Source organism: Sapajus apella, unplaced genomic scaffold (genome assembly GCF_009761245.1).
Source record: "Sapajus apella isolate SASKATOON/1434 unplaced genomic scaffold, GSC_monkey_1.0 scaffold43, whole genome shotgun sequence".
NCBI lineage: Eukaryota > Metazoa > Chordata > Mammalia > Primates > Cebidae > Sapajus > Sapajus apella.
Genome location: NW_022436983.1, coordinates 2,085,306 through 2,104,993, shown reverse-complemented (window position 1 = coordinate 2,104,993; position 19,688 = coordinate 2,085,306). Strand labels below are relative to the sequence as shown.

At 42.1% G+C, this 19,688-nt stretch overlaps 1 long non-coding RNA gene across 1 annotated transcript; it reads right to left on the bottom strand.

Moving 5' to 3' along the window:
* Window positions 1-9,322: 9,322 nt before the first annotated feature.
* On the bottom strand, window positions 9,323-18,652 carry LOC116566635. Its single transcript, XR_004275939.1, has 2 exons — window positions 18,607-18,652; window positions 9,323-9,399 (listed from the first exon to the last, which is right to left on the bottom strand). It is a non-coding gene; the product is annotated as an uncharacterized LOC116566635 (long non-coding RNA).
* Between the last annotated feature and the right edge of the window lie 1,036 nt (window positions 18,653-19,688).

Here is a 19,688-nt window from a genome sequence, read left to right as displayed (position 1 = left end):
CCAGCCGCAGGTTTGGGGATACCATATAATCACCACTTATATTTTACATGTATTGGGGATTCTAGACAGTAACTTATAACAAGAAAAAAAAAAGAGAATTAAATTTTTAATATTCCAAAGGAAGAAACAAAACCATTCTTATTTGCAGATGGCATAGCTGTACATATGGACAACCCCAAGCCTACAGAATGCTGGAAATAACAAGAGAAGTTTAGCAAGATGTTTGGCCATAATATTACTCTATATAAATCAGTTGACTTGTAACCTATAAGCAGCAATGCACAGTAACAACAAAACCAGAAGATACCTAGGAATGCTCTACCAAAAGAAGAATCGAACATATATAACAATTATGAAACATGATCAGGCTTGGCGGCTCACGCCTGTAATCCCAGCACTTTGGGAGGCCAAAGAGGGTGCATCACCTGAGGTCAGGAGTCCAAGACCAGCCTGGCCAACATAGTGAAACCCTGTCTCTGTTAAAAATACAAAAATTAGCCAGGCATGGTGGCAGGTGCCTGTAATCGCAGCTACTCAGGAGGTTGAGGCAGGAGAATTACTTGAACCTGGGAGGCAGAGGTTGCTGTGGGTCAAGATTGCACCATTGCATTCCAGCCTGGACAACAACAGCAAAAATCCATCTAAAAAATTATTAAACATTAATGAAAGACATTTAAAAAGACCTAAAAAATGGAGGGACATAATATGTTCATGGACAGAAAGGCTCCATATTACAAAGATGTCTTTCTCTCCAAATTGATTTATAGAATCAGTACAGTTTCAATAAATGTCTCAACAGGGATTTTTCAAAGAAGTTGACAATGTGGCTCTAAAATATTTAAAATTTATATAAACAAGCAAAGAGTGAACAATAGCCAAGTCATTCCTAAACAAGAATAGGATAGAGGGCCCTTCCCTACCAGATAAACAAGCATTAAAAAATGTAGCAATTTATAAAACATGACATCGACACAAGGAAAAAGAAATTGACCAATGGAATGAGAATGGAGACCCCAGAAATAGATTTACTCCAGGTACAGTGATTTTCAAACAGAAGTATCCCCAATAACTCATTCTTAACATAATAAAAAGTAACTTAGATTCTTAGAAGGTGTATAATGACTTCATGCACATCATCAAATGTGCCAAGACTAAGAAAATGTAGAAACACAAATCTCATGTAATTTGGAAGTAAAAATGACTCAAATAAAATTTTATACATAATTTATAAAGCTTTTTTTTTTGGCCAGGCACGGTGGCTCATGTAATCCCAGCTCTTTGGGAGGCCAACATGGGTGGAGTTCAGGAGTTCAGGACCAACCTGGCCAACATGGTGAAACACCATCTCTACTAAAAAATATAAAAATTAGCCAGGCATAGGGGCATGCACCTGTAGTCCCAGCTACTCTGGAGGCTGAGGCAGGAGAATCGCTTGAATCTGGGAGGTGGAAGTTGTAGTCAGCAGAGATGGCACCACTGCACTCCAGCCCGGGCAACAGAGCAAGAATCCATCTAAAAAATAGGCTGGGTGCAGTGGCTCATGCCTGTAATCCTAGCAATTTCGGAGGCCAAGGTAGGTGGATTGTCTGAGCTTGGGAGTTTCAGACCAGCCTGGGCAATATGGTGAAACCATATCTCTACTCAAATACAAAAAATTAGCCAGGCATGGTGGTGGGTGCCTGTAGTCCCAGCTACTTGGGAAGTTGAGGCAGGAGAATTGCTTGAGCCCAGGAGGTAGAAGTTGCCTGGGGAACAGAGTGAGACTCCATCTTCAAAAAAAAAAAATTTTTTTTTAGTTCAATATACAGGTTCTGGTGAAGGGAATTCTCAAAGAAAAATTAGAAAAAAGTCTAGCGTCTGGCACAAATCTTATCAGTTATTACAGTGACTATATTATCAAAATTTTTATGTAATAAAATAATTTATTTTTCTAAACCAATATGGAATAACATTTTAAAACTTCTTAAAGGCCTCCTCAGGAACATTTTCCACTAAGAACAACATACACATGCACACACATATATTAAAATTGTATTCAAAGGCTATAAATTATACTATAATATTATAAGATAAATACTTAGTTCCATGAATGTTTGGTAGAAATCACCTGTAAAGCCATCTGAATTTAGGTTTCATTTGATGAAGTTTTAACCTCTGTCTTAATTAATCCATGTAGAACTAATTTTTATATTTGGCGTGAGGTAGGGATACTCTTTTTCTTCTTTTTTTTCCTACATGGATAAACATCCCTTCCCCACTTATCTGCAATACCACTTTTGAAAACTCATGTATCTAATTACAAAGAAAGTGAAAACATACTTTTTGTACTTAACTCAAAACATTAAGATGCTAAAGTTCAAATAACACCTAGAAAACAATTCTACTCTACACTGATATTTTTCTTGGGAGCATTTGCATTTGAAAGGGAAATGTGGGATTTGCCCCCTCCACTTCCGTTATCTCGTCTGATGACAGAAACACAGACCATCATTTATCTCAAGTACTAATATAACAATACATGTTGCATTTATGGTTTAGCATATCCAGCACTGGCCTGGAAAATGTAGAAAACCCATACTTTGTACCATGATGACTTAATGCATATCCTCAAATATGCCAGGACTAAGAAAATGTAGAAGCAGAAACCTCATGTAATTTGGAAGTGAAAACCACTCAAATAGAATTTTATACATAATTTATAAAGCTGCTTTTTCAGTACACACGATCCCATGAAGTACATCCATTGCTTTTCAGTTACAAAATGAAATTCCTGAATGAACTCTAGCAATTCTTGAGTAAAAAATCTAGATCGGGCAATTCAAGCTCTTATTTGGCTCTTATTATGAAGGAGGATTTTTCAGTTTCCATCATGTCAGATGGTAGTTCTCTGTCAATTAATAATTGACAAATTACTCATTTTAAAACAAACCTGTAGTCCTCATCTTCCTTTTACTGAGACTCTCAGTCCTGAGAAATTTTCTCCTGCCCTGAGCACACTGGCTTTGAATCACTCTGTTCCCTCACAGTGAAATGGAACAGGATTAAGAGGGGGGAAAAAGATCGCTGCAGACATTTTCAGTTTAGGCCTAATTTTTTTTCTTTTTTGAGATGGAGTCTTACTCTGTCATCCAGGCTGGAGTGCAGCAGTGCGATCTTGGCTCACTGCAACCTCTGCCTCCCGGGTTCAAGGGTTTCTCCTGCCTCAGCCTCCCGAGTAGCTGGGATTACAGATGGCTGCCACCACGTATGTTGACCAGGCTGGTCTCAAACTCCTGACCTCAGTATCCACCTGCTTCAGCCTTCCAAAGTGCTGGGACTGCAGGCATTAGCTACCATGCCGGGCCCAGGCCTAATTTTAACTGATACTCTGTGGTGTGCTCCCTTTATGCACAAAGCCAACGAAGAAGATACAAGTTAAACATCTGGCCAGTTACAATGATAGAAAAAATAATAGAGGCAAAAAAATAAATAAATAAAAGCAACTTCCAGGCTTGGTTTTGTTTGAGACCTGGTCTTGCATCACCCAGGCTGGAATGCAGTGGTGTGATTAGAGCTCATTGCAGCCTTGAACTCATAGACTCAAGCGATCCTCCTACCTCAGCCTCCCACATAGCTGGGATTACAGGTGTGTGCCATCACATCTGGCCAAGTTTTGTAATTTTTTTTTGTAGAGGCAGGGTTTTGCCATGTTTCCCAGGCTGCTTTTGAACTCCTGGACTCAAGTGATCCTCCCATCTTGGCTTCCCAAAGTGGTGGAATTACAGGCATGAGCCACCACTGCGCCCAGCCTCACTTCCAGGTTTTAGGAGTGGCAACTCTTCTTGTCTCAATGATCTGAAAAGCTTTTCCTTGCTGTGACCTTTCCTTATGTCCTATTGACTCATTTAACCCATTTCTTTCTTTCTTTTTTAATTTTTTTTTTTCTTTTTCTTTCTTTTTTTTTTTTTTTTGAGACAGAGTCTTGCTCTGTCGCCAGGCACCAGGCTGGAGTGCAGTGGCACAGTCTCGGCTCATTGCAACCTCTACCTCCTGGATTCAAGCAATTCTCCTGCCTTAGCCTCCCGAGTAGCTGGGACTGTAGACGCAAGCCACTATACCCAGATAATTTTTGTCTTTTTAGTAGAGATGGAGTTTTGCCACATTAGCCAGACTGGTCTCAAACTCCTGACCTCAGGTGATGCACCAACCTCGGCCTCCCAAAGTGCTGGGATTACAGGCATGAGCCACTGCGCCCGGCCAACCCACTTATTTTCTATGTGATTTTTCCCAGTGGATGTGTGATGACCCCACAGAAGGCTCTGCGTCTGTTATGGGAAACTCCACCACTGGACACCTCCACTGGCTGGGCCATGAATTCAAGGAAAAGGAAGGTCATTGTCCCAGACAGTGGCTGGGGCAGGGAGACCCAGGGTGAGGAGGAGATCGTGAGAATGAAGGAGAAGGAAGACCCCTCTGTGCTACTATGTGTAGCTGCCGGTGTCTGACCTCTGCCGCACCAGAAGCAGGTGTCCAGAGAGTTGGTGCACCCTTCAGGGCCCTCGGGAAAGCCCAGCTGGGCCAGACACCACTCACTGCCTTTTCTCTTTCAGAGCAGCAGGTGGGATGCCGTTTGCCCTCTCTACTTTGCTGAAGGACGCGTCTGAGGACCGTGAAGAGAGGCTGCCCCAGGCAGCAGGAGATGCGTTGGAAGAGTGTGCAATTTTCCACAATGGTATGCAACGCTGTTCTTTAATTTTTCCCATAGCAATACAATTCCTTGCATTTTCAATGTTTTCTTTATGTGTTCACTATAAAATTTTTGAGGAAGAAGTTTAGCGAAGGGAGACAAAGATCTTTCTAAAGACGACTACTCTTCAGTACAGTCTACTCTAGGACATTTTTTGTACTTGTGTATCAATGTATATATACACACACACACACACACACACACACACACACACGCATATATTTTGAGAGAGAGTCTTGTTCTGTTGCTACACACACACACACACACACACACGCATATATTTTGAGAGACAGTCTTGTTCTGTTGCCCAGGCTGGAGTGCAGTGGCACGATCTCAGCTCACTACAACCCCTGTCTCCCGGGTTCAAGTGATCCTCCTGCCTCAGCCTCCCAGGTAACTGGGACTGCAGACACACGCCACCACGCCCAGCTAATCTTTATATTTTTAGTAGAGTTGGAATTCTACCATGTTGGCCAGGATGGTCTTGATCTCTTGACCTCATGATCCACCCACCTCAGCCTCCCAAAGTGCTGGGATTACAGGCATGAGCTACTGTGCTTGGCCATATTTTTTATTACAAAAGTGTTACTCTGTTTATTCGAGGTGGGGTCCATGGGCCTCTAGCCCTGGAATTACATGGGAATTCATTAGCAATGCAGAGTCTCGTGGTAGGGGGGGCACAGTGGTTCACATGTGACTTGTGATTTGACCTTAGTGCACTGGTCCGAAGGGCAGGGTTCTGTTTTATTCACCACAGCTCCTGTGCTAAGAAATCAGAGAAAAGGTCGGGGGTGGTGGCTCATATTTGTGATTCCAGCACACTGGGAGGCCAAGGTGGGTGGGTCACTTGAGCCCAGGAGTTTGAGACCGGGTTGGGCAACATGGTGCAACTTGTCTCTGCAAAAAATACACAAACTAGCTGGATGTGGTGGTGTGGGACTGCTACCTGGGAGGATGAGGTGGGAGGATCACTTGAGGCTGGGAGGTTGAGGCTGTAGTGAGCTGTGATTGTGCCACCACACTCCAGCCTGGGAGACAGAGCAAGACCCCATCTAAGAGAGAGAGAGAGAGAGAGAGAGAGAGGGAGAAATGGAAAGAAATCGGAGAAACCGTGCAAACCTGGAGCGAACAGGATGTGGTAGAGTTCAAATATCTCCATTTCCTTTGGTGAGACACGGAGTGACGAAGCAACAGTTAAGGAGGGCAAGCACCCCTACCATTGGGCAGAGAGCTTGGCACGGCAGCCAGACCCGAGTTCTCCCTCTAGCTATGCCTCTGACTTAGTCTATGGTTTTTAGACAAAGAAGAATCTGTCATTTCCCAACTGCGGCATAAAAGTGAAAGATGGTGTGGGTTTTTTCTTCTATTCAAGATGAGGGAGAGCAGGACAGTTGTATTTTAGTGTGTTGTAAGTTAATATTAAAAAGTGCAACAGGCCGGGTGCAGTGGTACACGCCTATAATCCCAGCACTTTGGGAGGCCAAGGCGGGCAGATCATGAGGTCAAGAGATCGAGACCAGCCTGGCCAACATGGTGAAACCCTGTCTCTACTAAAAATACAAAAATTACCTGGGCGTGGTGGTGCGCACCTGTAGTACCAGCTACTCGGGAGGCTGAGGCAAGAGAATTGCTTAAACCCGGGAGGCGGAGGTTGCAGTGAGCCGGAATCACGCCATTGCACTCCAGCCTGGCGCCTGGCAATAGAGCGAAACTCTGTCTCAAAAAAAAAAAAAAAAAAAAAAAAAAAAAGAGAGAGAGAGCTTAAAGGAGGATCTTTTTTTTCCCCTTTTTAAAAATAGAGGCTTACTTTGTTGCCCAGGCTGTAGTGCAATGACACAATCTTGGCTCATTGCAACCTCTACCTCCCAGGTTCAAGTGATTCTCCTGCCTCAGCCTCCCAGTAGCTGGGACTACAGGTGCCCACCATGCCCAGCTAATTTTTGTATTTTTAGCTAATTTTTGTATTTTTAGTAGAGACTGGATTTTGCCATGTTGGCCAAGCTGGTTTCAAACTCCTGACCTCAAGTGATCCATCTGCCTCAGCCTCCCAGAGTGCTGGGATTACAGGTATGAGCCACTGCACCCAGCTGGATCTTTTGAGTTGAATTCTACTTTCTTTTTTTTGAGGTCTTGCTCTGTTGCCTGATAGAGTTCGGTGGTGCAGTCCTGGCTCACTGCAGCCTCAACCTTCCAGGCTCAGACAATCCTTTCACTGCACCCTCTGGAGTAGCTGGGACCACAGGCTCATGCCACCACACCTGGCTAGTTTTGGTAATTTTTTTTTTTTTTTTTTGGTAGAAATGAGGTCTTCCTAAGTTGCCCAGGCTGGTTTTGAGCTCCTGGACTTAAGCCATCTGTCCACCTTGGCCTCCCAAAGTGCTGGGATTGCAGGCATGAGCCACCACACCTGGCCAAATTCTACCTTTTTTTTTTTTTTTTTTTTGAGAGGCGGTATCACTGTCGCCCAGACTGGAGTGCAGTGGCACGATCTTGGCTCACTGCAACCTCTGCCTCCTGAGTTCAAGCAATTCTCCTGCCTCAGCCCCCTGAGTAGCTGGGATTACAGGCACTTGCCACCACCCCGGCTAATTTTTGTATTTTTAGTAAAGACAGGGTTTCATCATGTTGGTCTGGCTGGTCTTGAACTCCTGATCTTGTGATCCATCCACCTTGACCTCCCAAAGTGCTGTGATTACAGGTGTAAGCCACTACACCTGGCCAAATTCTACTTTCTTACACTTTCTCATTTGTCCTCTCTGGGCCTTTTTTTTTTTTTTTAATCATCAAAAAGTCCACCGCCATTATTTTCACAGCTAACATGTTGAACATTTCCCTTTATGAACACCCTAACCCCATTCCAGTCCTTGAGGAGCTATGAGCATACTGTTATTGTCCATAATCTGCTGGTGAAGAAATCAAGAAGCAGAGGGAAGTAACTTGGCTGAGGTCCCGTAGTTGGTTGGAGACAGGGCAGGATTCTTACCCAGAGAGTCTGTGCAGAGCCCATGGGTCTACTCACATCCACAGGTCAACGTTCAAAATGTTCACTGTCAGCCCCCGGGTTCCTCCGACCATCCCACAGCTAATTGTTCTTGGTTGCCTCAAGTATTCCTTCATCTAAGTGATGGTTTCCAGAACATCATCTGGACACAACTGGATTTGTCAAGAGTTCTGCTGAAATCTCATACTTGTCATGTGGTCTGATGAAGTAGGAGCACAGAATTTTAACCTCCTTCTTCTTAGACATCATGTCTGTGATGAGATGGCCAGAGGATTTTCAGTAGCCAGGGCTTCAAGTTGGCTCCTGCAGACAATGGAAACCTTAGAGTGGAGGCAGCACTGAAAAGGGAGAAGGAATGAGGAGAAAGGTACAGACATTTTCCGGAAAAAGCGACACTACTGACCTTATGAGTGAATGAACGCCGGCAGTGACTCACAGATGACGCATCAGAGGTTGAGCCTGGACTCCGGGGGAACAGCAGGTCCTGATGGGGTGGGATGGGGGTGGGGACATGGAGGCAGAGCCAGTCTGAGGGATGGGAGGCGGAAGGAAGAAAATGCTAAGTGCTCTTTTGGAATTGTTGCATTTCAGGAGAAAGTGCCATTTATGTGAAAATGAATGTGTGGCTGGAAACACAGCTTAGGTGGAAAAGGCGATTAGAGAGACAGATGTGGAAGTCATAAACTGAGAGGCTAAAGATCAACTTTAAGTGTGGCCAAACAATGAAATGAATCAATCAGGGATTTGGGTTGTTTTGGTTCACTTGACGGAGAGGAGCAAGTGTTTAACTTGTGAAGCCGTTTCATGTGCTGTTCCTAGTCTGGTCCTCTAAAATCTTAGGCCACTTAGGCAAGAGCCAGGGCAAGGCTCGTAACATCTTCCAACATGCACTTTAGTCTTTGGAAAGAGTTCCCTTGTGCTGCCGTGGTAGTTCACTTTTGCCTTTGAGCCCAGCTGAAATTAAATCCTATTAAACATCAGTCTAAGTGGCTTCAATTTAAAAACTGTTCACTGATGAATATCCCAAGTTCACTTATGTTGGAAACAGGTGCTCAGTGGCACAAAGAAAAATCAGCACTGAGACAAAGGATCTCCCTGCAAAGCAATCTTTACTTCCTGGACTGCAGAAAGGGTACTCTCACTAGCCATCTTGCTGTAAGAGTACAATGAACAAAGGAAAAGTAGACGTAAAATTTATTCCTCACACATTGGGGGGGTCATCCTTACTGCTGTGTCTGATCTCTATTGGCTGGAGCCAGATCTCACAATCTAAACTAAAACCCAATTGGCTAATAACTTAAAACTTTTCTAAACAGTTAAGGGGCATAGTGGGCGAGCTGGGGCATGCCTGTGAGAATGTCTAGCACAGATGTCTTGGTTAAACTACAAGGACATAGGGTGTACTACGGGCCTGCAAGCATGGCATGTCCAACAGCTACATAGGATAGGGTTTAAAAAAGAGTTATTAGCGCACTTATGATTTATTCTTTCACAAGAAAGGAAACTTTAAAGTGGAACTTTTTTACTTCCCACAACTTATAATCTGCTTTAAATTCCAGGTACATTTATTGCTGCAGATAAATATTTAATCATTTTTTTTTCCTTTTGGAGACAGGGTCTTGCTCTGTTGCCCAGGCTGGAGTGCAGTAGCATGACCCTGGGTCACCACAACCTCACCTCCTCTTGGGTCCAAGCCATCCTCCCACCTCAGCCCCTCGAGTAGCTGGGACTACAGTCATGCGCTACCATGTCCAGTTAATTTTTGTATATATATATATATATTTTTTTTTTTTGTAGAGACTGGGTCTCAGTATGTTGCCCTGGCTGGTCTCAAACTCCTGGGCTCAAAGCAAACCACCCATCTCAGCCTCCAAAAGCCTGGGATTATAGGCATGAGCCACAAAGATTGAATTTTGGTGTTATGTGTGATTAAACATTCACTATTAGGAAGAAAAATTTCATCCTTTTGCTTCTTACTTTTAGTCTCTACCCTCCAGATTGTAAACACGTGCCCGAGTCCAGTAGCAATGGAGGGGCTCCTCTGGCTGCTCACCCCCTGCACAACAGGAGGGAGACACACCCAGGGTGTTGCCTGCAAAGTGGGCCACTTGCAGGGTTCCCACAACAGATAAGGCTGCTCCCACAACCTAATGCCACCAGGGAACCCCTCAAATTACAGTACAAAACAGCCTGGCAATTTTCACGATACTGTCATGGTTCAAGTCCCCCCCTCCCCATGCCACTTGGTAGCAAAGAACAGGGAAAACACACAGAGAAAGAAAAAACAGTCTGGCCACGGGAATGGCTAGATTCAGCTTTTTCCCCTTTATTTTCTGACCAAAAACAAGCAGTCTAAGAGTTGCTGTGTCATGTAACGGCGGTGCCAACTAAGAACTGAAGCAGAAAGTGAGAGCAAGACTGAAAGGCAAGGAAAATTATGCTCTGGGGTAATGCCAAGGTCTTGAAGACTTAATTCATTCTTTGGCAACTGCTAATAGCTCCTTTGTGAGCCATCAGTTTCGCTTCCACCTGGCAGAACCCGCTCCCATAAGCTCATCTGTGAGCTGCCTTTTAATGAAAAATGTACTCTACCATGGCGACTGATCGCTGTATGTTGTTCAGAAAGCAAGTACTACTCATTCAAAGTAATGTGTTATAGTTACAGATGTGGGTTACTTAAAATTAACACTAGCTTGAACAATATAGTAAGCATCCCTGTCCCAGTTGGATAAGGCTATTTAGAAATGACAAATATTCTTCTTTGTTCCAACGTGATAAATATTCATCATTTATGTCACTTGGAGTAAAGCTGTCATCTGTTCCCTCAGCCGGGGCCGAGATGGGTTTGGAATGAGCAGTGCTGATAGCAGGAGAGGGCCGCGGGTTTTGAGGCCCCTCCTGGAAAGACTTGGAGTGGGCGGGGAGCTCTTTGTGTCAGACCTTCCCGATGTCAAAGTCCCACTACCCTTGATTCCAAGGATGGAGCAAGAAACTGGGACCCAACAAGGGCCACACTGGCCCAAGGTTCTGACTCCCACCCGGCCACCGCCTTGGTCTTTGGCCTCATAAGCCCCTCCTTGCCTCTCCTGGCCACGCCTTTCCTGGCTCTGCTCCACATTCTCCTAGCCCCGCCCAGCGGGGGATGGATGTCTGAATGGATGAGTGGCTGAATGGGTGGGTAGATGGATGAATGGGTGGATGGATAGGTGTTGGGTGCATGATGAATGGATGGTGGGCGTATGGGTAAATGGATGGGTGGGTGGCTGACTGGATGGGTGGGTAGGTGGATGAATGGTGGATAAGATGGGTGGATGGATGGCGAAAAACTGAGTGGATAAATGGATGGATGGGTTGTGGATAATGGATGAGTGTGTGGTTGGATGGATGGAGCTACTCTTAATTATCTTTTGGAAAAGTGTTCCTGAGAATCAAGACATTGAAATATTCTACTAGAAAAGATCAGATGTTGGCTGGGTGCAATGGCTCTTGCCTGTAATCCCTGCACTTTGGGAGACCAAGGTAGGAGGATCCCTTGAGCCCAGGAATTTGAGACGAGCCTGGGCAACATAGTGAGACCTTGTCTCTGCAGTAAAAACATCTAAAAATTAGCCGAGTGTGGTGGTGTGCATCTGTGGTCCCAGCTACTCAGTAGGCTGAGGCAGGAGGATCATTTGAGTCTGGAAGGTTGAGGCTGCAGTGAGTCAGGATCACAGCACTGCACTCAGCCTAGGTAATAGAGTGAGACAGTGCCTCAAAAAAAAAAAAAAAATCAGATGTTATTTGGCCAGGTGCATATGTATCATACAGATAATATGTTCTTTAATTAATAGCATTGCCAGCAAATGTTTACTGAGTACATACTGTGTTCCAGGCAATAAGGATACATCAGTGAAAAAATACAGGCATACCACAGAAACATTACAGATTCTGTTCCAGACCACTGCAATAGAGTGAAGATCGCAGTAAAGTGAGTCACACAAATTGTTTGGTCTCCCAATGCATATAAAAGTTATGTTCACACTGTACTGTCATCTAGTGTGTGCACTGGCATTATATCTAAAAACCCAATGTACATATCTTAATTAAGAATACTTCATTGCTTAAAAAAATGCTAAGGAGCATCTGAGCCTTTGACAAATCACAATCTTTTTGCTGGTGGAGGGTCTTGCCCTGATGTTGATGGCTGTTGACTATCAGGTGGTAATTGCTAAAGTTTGGGGTAGCTGTGTCAACTCCTCACTTTTAAAAAATAAATTCATACATGATAATTGAACATATTTATCAGTACATGTGATATTTTGGTACATGCATACAAAATGTAATGATCAAATCAGGGCATTTAGGATATCCATCATTTTGAAAAGTTACCATTTCTTTGTGTTGGGAGCATTTTAAGTCTTCTAGTTGTGAAATATAAAACATATTGTTGTTAACATATAATATAACCATAGTTAGATTACTGTGCTGTCAAACACTGGAACTTATTCCTTCTCTCAAACTGTTTGTCTGTATGCATTAACCAGCCTCTCTTCATCGCCCTCCCCATTCTTCCCAGACTCTGGTAAACTATCATTCTGCTCTCTACCTCCATGAGATAAACATTTTTGGCTCTCACATATGAATGAGAACATGTAATATTTGTCATTCTGTGCGTGACTTATTTCACCTAACATAATGTAATCCAGTTCAATCCATGTTGCTGTAAATGACAGGATTTTATTCTTTTTAATGGCTGCATAGTATTCCATTGTGTATATATACCACATTTTCTTTACCCATTCATTCCTTGATGGACACAGGTTGATTCTCTATTTTGGTTATTGTGAATAGTACTGCAATAAACGTGGGAATGCAGGTATACCTTTGATGTACTGATTTTCTTTCTTTCTTTTGGATAAATACTCAGTAGTGAGTTTTATGGTTTTTAAGTTTTTTTTTTTTTTTTCAGAGCAAAATATTTTTATTAAATTGGAAGAAATATATCATACTGACATAAAATTTTAGAGATGGGACAGATTTAAAGAAGTGAAAAGAAAGTGGGATTTAGAGTTAGTAGACCAGGTTTCAGGATTTGGCACTGGTTTTCACTAGCTGTCAAATCTTAGCTAAATTATATTACTTTGTTACTTTCCTTATTTATAAAATTCTTTGTCTCCTGTGGATAACATTTTCTGCTTTTTCATGCGTCAAGTAATTTAGGGTTATGTCTTGGACATTGCAACTTACCCAGTGAAAAGAATGCAAATTCTGTTATATTCCTTTGAAGATTATCAATTTAGTTTCATTGTTTGTTTAATCAGGCTTATTAGGCAAACATTAATCTTCAAACTGTCTCCCTTGCAACGGTGAGCAACTGAAAATTCAGCTGCAGTGCTTAGAGTCTGTCTCATGCATGCATAACTCTGGAATTCACCAGATATTTGGGCAGACACAGAAGTTGGAGCTCTCCCTGTCTAACTTTAGTTTTTCAGTTTTTTTTTGAGAAACCTCCATACCGTTTTCCATAATGGCTGTACTAATTTACATTCCCACCAATAATGTATAAGAGTTACATTTTCTCCACATTCTTACCAGCATTTATTTCTTGACTTTTTGATAATAACCATTTGAATTGGGATATCTATCTCACAGTGATTTGGATTTTGAGTTCCCTGATGATTAGCAATGTTGAACATTTTTCCGTATATCTGTTGGCCATTTGTACATCTTCTTTTGAGAAAGTTCTATTCAAATCATTTGCCCACTCTTTAATCAAATTATTTCTTGTTGTTTTCCATTGAATTGTTTGAGTTCCTTGTAGTCTGGTTATTAGTCCTTTGTTGGATGAGTAGCTTGCAAACATTTTCTCCCATTCTATAGGTTGTCTTTCCACACTGGATTTTTTTTTTTCAGTGTAACAGAGTCTTAGTTTAACTCTCATTTGTCTATTTTTGTTTTTGTTGCCTAGGCTTTTGAGGTCTTAGTCATAAAATCTGCCAAGACTGATGTCCTGAAGCATTTTCCCTATATTTTCTTCTAAGGTCTTAACATTTAAGTCTTTAATCCATTTTGAGTTGGCTTTTGTAGATGGGGAGATAGGAATCTAGTTTAATTATTCTGCATATAGATATTCAGTTTCTCCAGCACTATTTATTTATTTATTTTGAGTCCAGAACTCTGTTGCCCAGGCTGGAGTGCAGTGACACTATCGTAGTTGACTGCAGGCTTGACTTTCTGGGCTCAAGCAATACTTCCACCTCAGCCTCTGAAGTAGCTGGAACTATAGGCACTATCCACTACACTTGGCTAATTTTTAAAGTTTTTGTAGAGATGGGGTCTCCCTTTGTTGTCCAGCTGGTCGTGATCTCCAGGGCCCAAGCAATTCTCCCACCTTGGCCTCCCAAGTGTTGGGGTTACACACACATGTCACCACACCCAGCCACCAATTATTGAAAAGGATGTCTTTTACCCAATGTATGTTCTTGGTGCTTTTGTTGAAAATCAATTTGCTGTGATTATGTGGATTTATTTCTGGGTTTTCTGTACTGCTCCATTGGTCTGTGTATCTGTTTTTATAACAATACCATGCTGTTTTGGTTACTAGCTTTATAAGATATTTTGAAGTCAGGTAATATGATGCCTCTAGCTTTGTTCTTTTTGCTCAGTATTGCTTTGGCTATTCAGGGTCTTTGTAGTCCCATACAAATTTTAGGGCTGTTTTTTCTATTTCTGTGAAGAATGTCATTGCATTTTGATAGGGATTGCATTGAATGTGTAGATTGCTTTGGGGAGTATGGTTATTTTAACAATATTAATTATTCTGATCCATGAACATGAGAGATCTTTCAGTTTTTTGTGTCCTCCCTAATTTCTTTTATCAGTGTTTTGTAGTTTTCCTTGTAGAAGTATTTTACATCATTGGTTAAATTAATTTCTAGGTATTCTATTTATTTTATCGCTCTTGTAAATGGGATTTATTTCTTGATTTCTTTCTCAGTTCACTATTGGTGTATGGGAACGCTATTGATTCTTGCATGTTGGTTTTGTATACTGCAATTTTACTTAATTCACTTATCAGTTCTAAGAGTTTTTTGGTGAAGTCTTTAGATTTTTCTCTATGTATGATTATGTTACCTGCAAAGAGAGACAATTTCACTTCCTCTTTTTTAATTTGGATGCCTTTTATTTCCTTCTCTTGCCTGATTGCTCTGGCAAGGACTTCCAGTAATATGTTGAATCAGAGTGGTGAAAGTGAGCATCCTTGTCTTGTTTCAGTTATTAGAGGAAAGGTTTTCAGCTTTTCTCCATTCAGTATGATGTCAGCTGAGGGCTTGCCATATGTGGCCTTTATTATGTTAAAGTATGTTCCCTCTATGCCTAATGCATTGAATTTTTATCATTAAGGGATGTTGAATTTTGTCAAATACTTTCTGTGTCTGTTGGGATGATCATATGGTTTTTGTCCCTCATTGTGTTGATGTAATATCACATTTACTGATTTGTATATGTTAACCCATCCTTGCATCTTTGGGCTAAATCCCACTTACTCATGACGTATTATCTCTTGGATGTGCTGTTGGGTTGAGTTTGCTAGTATTTTGTTGAGGATTTTTGTGTCTATGCTCATCAGGAATTTTGGCCTGTAGTTTTCTTTTTCTGTTGTATCCTTGTCTGCGTTTGGTATCAGGGTAATGCTGGCCTTGTAGAATGAGTTTGGAAGAATTCCTTCTCTTTTGGAAGAGTTTGAGAATTGGTGTTAGTTCTTTGTAAGTTTGGTAGAATTTAGCAGTAAAATCTTTCAGTCCTAGGCTTTCTTGGGAGACTTTCAATTGCTGATTCAATCTCATTATTTGTTATTGACCTGTTCAAGTTTTCTGTTTCTTCCTGGTTCAATCTTGATGGTTGTATGTGTCCAAAAATTTATTCATTTTCTCCAGGTGCTCCAAATTGTTAGTGTATCACTTTTCACAATAGTCTCCAATGATCCTTTGTATTTCTGTGGTATCAGTTGTACTGTCTCCTTGATGTTTTTGATTTTCCTTATTTGAGTCTTCCTTTTTTTCCCCCCGGTTAGTCTAGCTAGCAGTTTTATTAATTTTGTTTATCTTTTCAAAAAGTCACATTTTGGCATTTTGATCCTTTGTGATTTTTTAGTCTCTATTTGGTTTAGTTCTGCTTCTGCTCTGATCTTTTAAATTTTTATTTTGTTTTTACGAATTGAGACAGGGCCTTGCTCTGTCCCCCAGGCTGGAGTGCAGTGGCATGAGCACAGCTCACTGCAGCCTTGACCTCCTGGCTCAAGCTATCTTCCTGCCTCAGCCTCCTGAGTAGCTGAGACTATAGATCTGTGCCACCATGCCTGGCTATTTTTTAAAAAAGTTTTTATGTTGATGGAGTCTCACCATGTTGCCCAGGCTGCTCTAAAACTCCCAGGCTCAAGCAATGCTCCTCGCTCAGCCTTCCAAAGTGTGGGGATTACAGGTGTTAGCCACTGCACCTGTCCTTACTTTGAACTTTATTATTTTTTCCCTTCACTAATTTTGCATTTGGCTTGTTCTTGTTTTTCTAGTTCCTTGAGGTACATCATTAGGTTTTCTATTTGAAATATTTCTTCTTCTTTGATGTAGGCATTTATTGCTATACACTTCCCTTTTAGCACTGCTCTTGCTGTGTCCCATAGATTTTGATATGTGTGTTTCCATTTTCATTTGTTTCAAGACTTTTTTTGTTGTTGGTGCCGTTGTTGTGAGACAATCTTGCTCTGTCATCGAGGCTGGAGTGCAGTGGCATAATCTCGGCTTACTGAAACCTCCGCTTCCTGGGTTCAGGCAATTCTTATGCCTAAGCCACCCGAGTAGCTGGGACTACAAGCATGTGCCACCATGCTGGGCTAATTTTTGTATTTTTAGTAGAGATGGGGTTTCTTCATGTTGGCCAGGCTGGTCTCAAGCTCCTGGCCTCAAGTGATCCACCTGCCTTAGCCTCCCAAAGTGCTGGGATTACAGGTGTGAGCCACCATGCCTGGCTTGTTTCAAGATTTTTTAAATTTCCTTTTTAAATTCTGCATTGTCCCTGTGGTTTTTCAGGAGTATGTAATTTAATTTCCATATATTTGTATAGTTTCCAAAGTTCCTCTTGATATTGATTTCTAGTTTTATTCCACTGTGGTTTGAGAAGATGCTTGATGTGATTTTGATTTCTAAAAATTTGTTGAGATATGTTTTGTGGCCTAACATGTGGCCTATCCTGGAGAATGTTGCCTATGCTGATGAAATGAATGTGTATTCTGCAGCTGTTGGATAAAATGTCCTGTAAATGTCTGTTAGGTTCATTCGGTCTAAAGTGCAGTTTAAATCCAATGTTTCTCTGCTGATTTTTTGTCTAGATGATCTGTCCAGTGCTGAGAGTGGGGTGTTAAAGTCTCCAACTATTATTGTATTAGTATCTATCTCTTCCTTTAGTCTAACATTATTTGCTTTATGTATCTGGGTACTGTGTTATTGGGTGCGTATATATTTAGAGTCATATCTTCTTGTCAGATTCATCCCTTTATCATTTTATAATGACCTTATTTGTCTCTTTTTAACACTTTTTGATTCAGAGTCTGCTTTATTGAAGTGAAGCTACTCCCAGCTCTTTCGGTTTCCATTTGCAGGGAATATCTTTCTCTGTCCTTTCAATTTTAGTCCATATTTGTCTTTACAGGTGAAGTGAATTTCCTGTAGGCATCATGTAGTTGGGTCATTTTTTCATGCACTCAGCCAACCTATATATCTCTCTCATTTTTTTTTCAAAGATGGGGTCTTGCTATGTTGCCCAGGCTGGACAAAAACCCCTGGGCTCAAGTGATCCTTTCGTCTCAGCTTCCTGAATAGCTGTGACTACAGGCACTTGACTCCACATGACTACAGGTGCACGACTCTGGTACATCCTAACCAGAGCTCTTGAGCGGCCATGTGCACTATTTGTGAGCAATAACATTTCGAAGAAAAATTCTTTTTTGGAGCAGTAGGTTTCAACTGTGGGCTTAAAACATTAAAATGTTTAGAACCATGCTGTAAACAGATGTACTATCATTTAGGCTTCATTGTGCCATTGGTAGAGCAAAGGAGGGTAGATTTAGCATAATTCTTAAGTGCCCTAGGATTTTTGGAATGGTAAATGAGTGCTGACTTCAACTTAAAGTCGTCATCTGCATTAGCTTCTAACAACTGAGCCAGCCTGTCCTTTGAAGCTTTAAGGCAGGCATTGACTTCTCCTCTCTAGCTACGAAAGTCTTAAGATGGCATCTTCTTCCAATAGAAGGCTTGTTTAATTACATTGAAAGTCTGTTGTTTAGAGCAGCCACATTCATCAACGATCTTACCTAGATCACCTGGATCACCCACTTCTGCTTCTCCCTCACCACTTGCTGCTTCATTTTGCACTTTTAGGTTATGGAGATGGCGTCTTCCTTAAACTTCATGAACCAACCTCTTCTAGCTTTCAACTCTTCCGCAGCTTCCTCAGCTCTCTCAGCCTTCACAGAGTTGAAGAGAGTTAGGGCCTTGCTCTGGATTAGGCTTTAGCTTAGGAGAATGTCGTGGCTGGTTTGATCTTCCATCCAGACCACTAGAACTTTCTCCATATGATCAATGAAGCTGTTTTGCTTTCTTATTATTCATATGTTCATTGGAGTAGCACTTTTCATTTCCTTCAAGAGCTTTTCCTTTGTCAGTTGTAAAACTTGCCCGTTTGGCACAAGAGGCCTAGCTTTCAACCTTTCAGCATGTCTTTTCATTAAGCTTCATCATTTCTTTCTTTTTCTTTTCTTTTTTCTTTCTTTTTTTTTTTTTTGAGATGGAGTCTCACTCTGTCACCCAGGCTGTAGTGCAGTGGTGGGATCTCAGCTCACTGCAACCTCCGCCTCCTGGGTTCAAGCAATTCTCCTGCCTCAGTCTCCTGAGTAGCTGGGACTACAGTTGTGTGCCACCACGCCTGGCTATTTTTTTGCATTTTTAGTAGAGATGGGGATTCACCATCTTAGCCAGGATGGTCTTGATCTCCTGACCTCGTGATCGGCCCACCTCGGCCTCCCAAAGTGCTGGGATTATAGGTGTGAGCCACTGCGCCCAGCCAAGCTTAATCATTTCTAACTTTTGATTTAAAATGAGAGATGTGTGACTCTGCTTTTCAGTTGAACACTTAAAGTCTAATGTAGGGTTATTAATTGGCCTCATTTCAATATTGTTGTGTCTCAGGGAATGAGGAGGCCCGAGGAGAGGGAGAGATGGGGGAACGGCCAGTTGATGGAGCAGCCAGAACACTCATTTTATCAGTTAAATTTTCTGTCTTTTATGGGTACAGTTTGTGGTGCTCCTAAACAATTAGAATAGTAACACGAAAGATCACTGAGCAGAGAGTACCTTAGAAGATATCATAATAAGAAAGAGTTTGAAATATTGTGAGAATTAGGAAAATGTGGCACAGAGACCCAAAGTGAGCACACGCTGCTGGAAAAATGGTGCTGACAGACTTGCTCGATGCACAGTTGCCACAAAATAATTGTACTTCAGATACTGCATTTAAAAAAGATTCAATCAATATCAAAAACAGTCTTATTGAAGATCAATAAAATGAGGTATGGCTGCTGACACGGCCCTGTCCTAACGGAGACTGCCAATACCAACAAACCACGTGTAAACGAACTCAGAGCACGTGGCAGGGTGCAGGGCAGTAGAGTGAAGCCAGGGTGCGCAGGGGCCTGGGGGGTGAGGGACGATGCTGGGGCTGCCCCTGTAAATGACTCCCTGCTTCTAGGCCATAGAGAGAGCGCGCCGTGTTACGTGACTGAGGAATAAGTACACAGACGAGAGGGGAGGGAGCAGGGCTGGCCCTCGCAGCTGGCCTTGTGTCCCATTGAACACCGACGATTCCACGAACACCAACTCAGACAAGAGCACTCATGAGGTCACCAGATCAAGATGAAAACAAGACCACTCT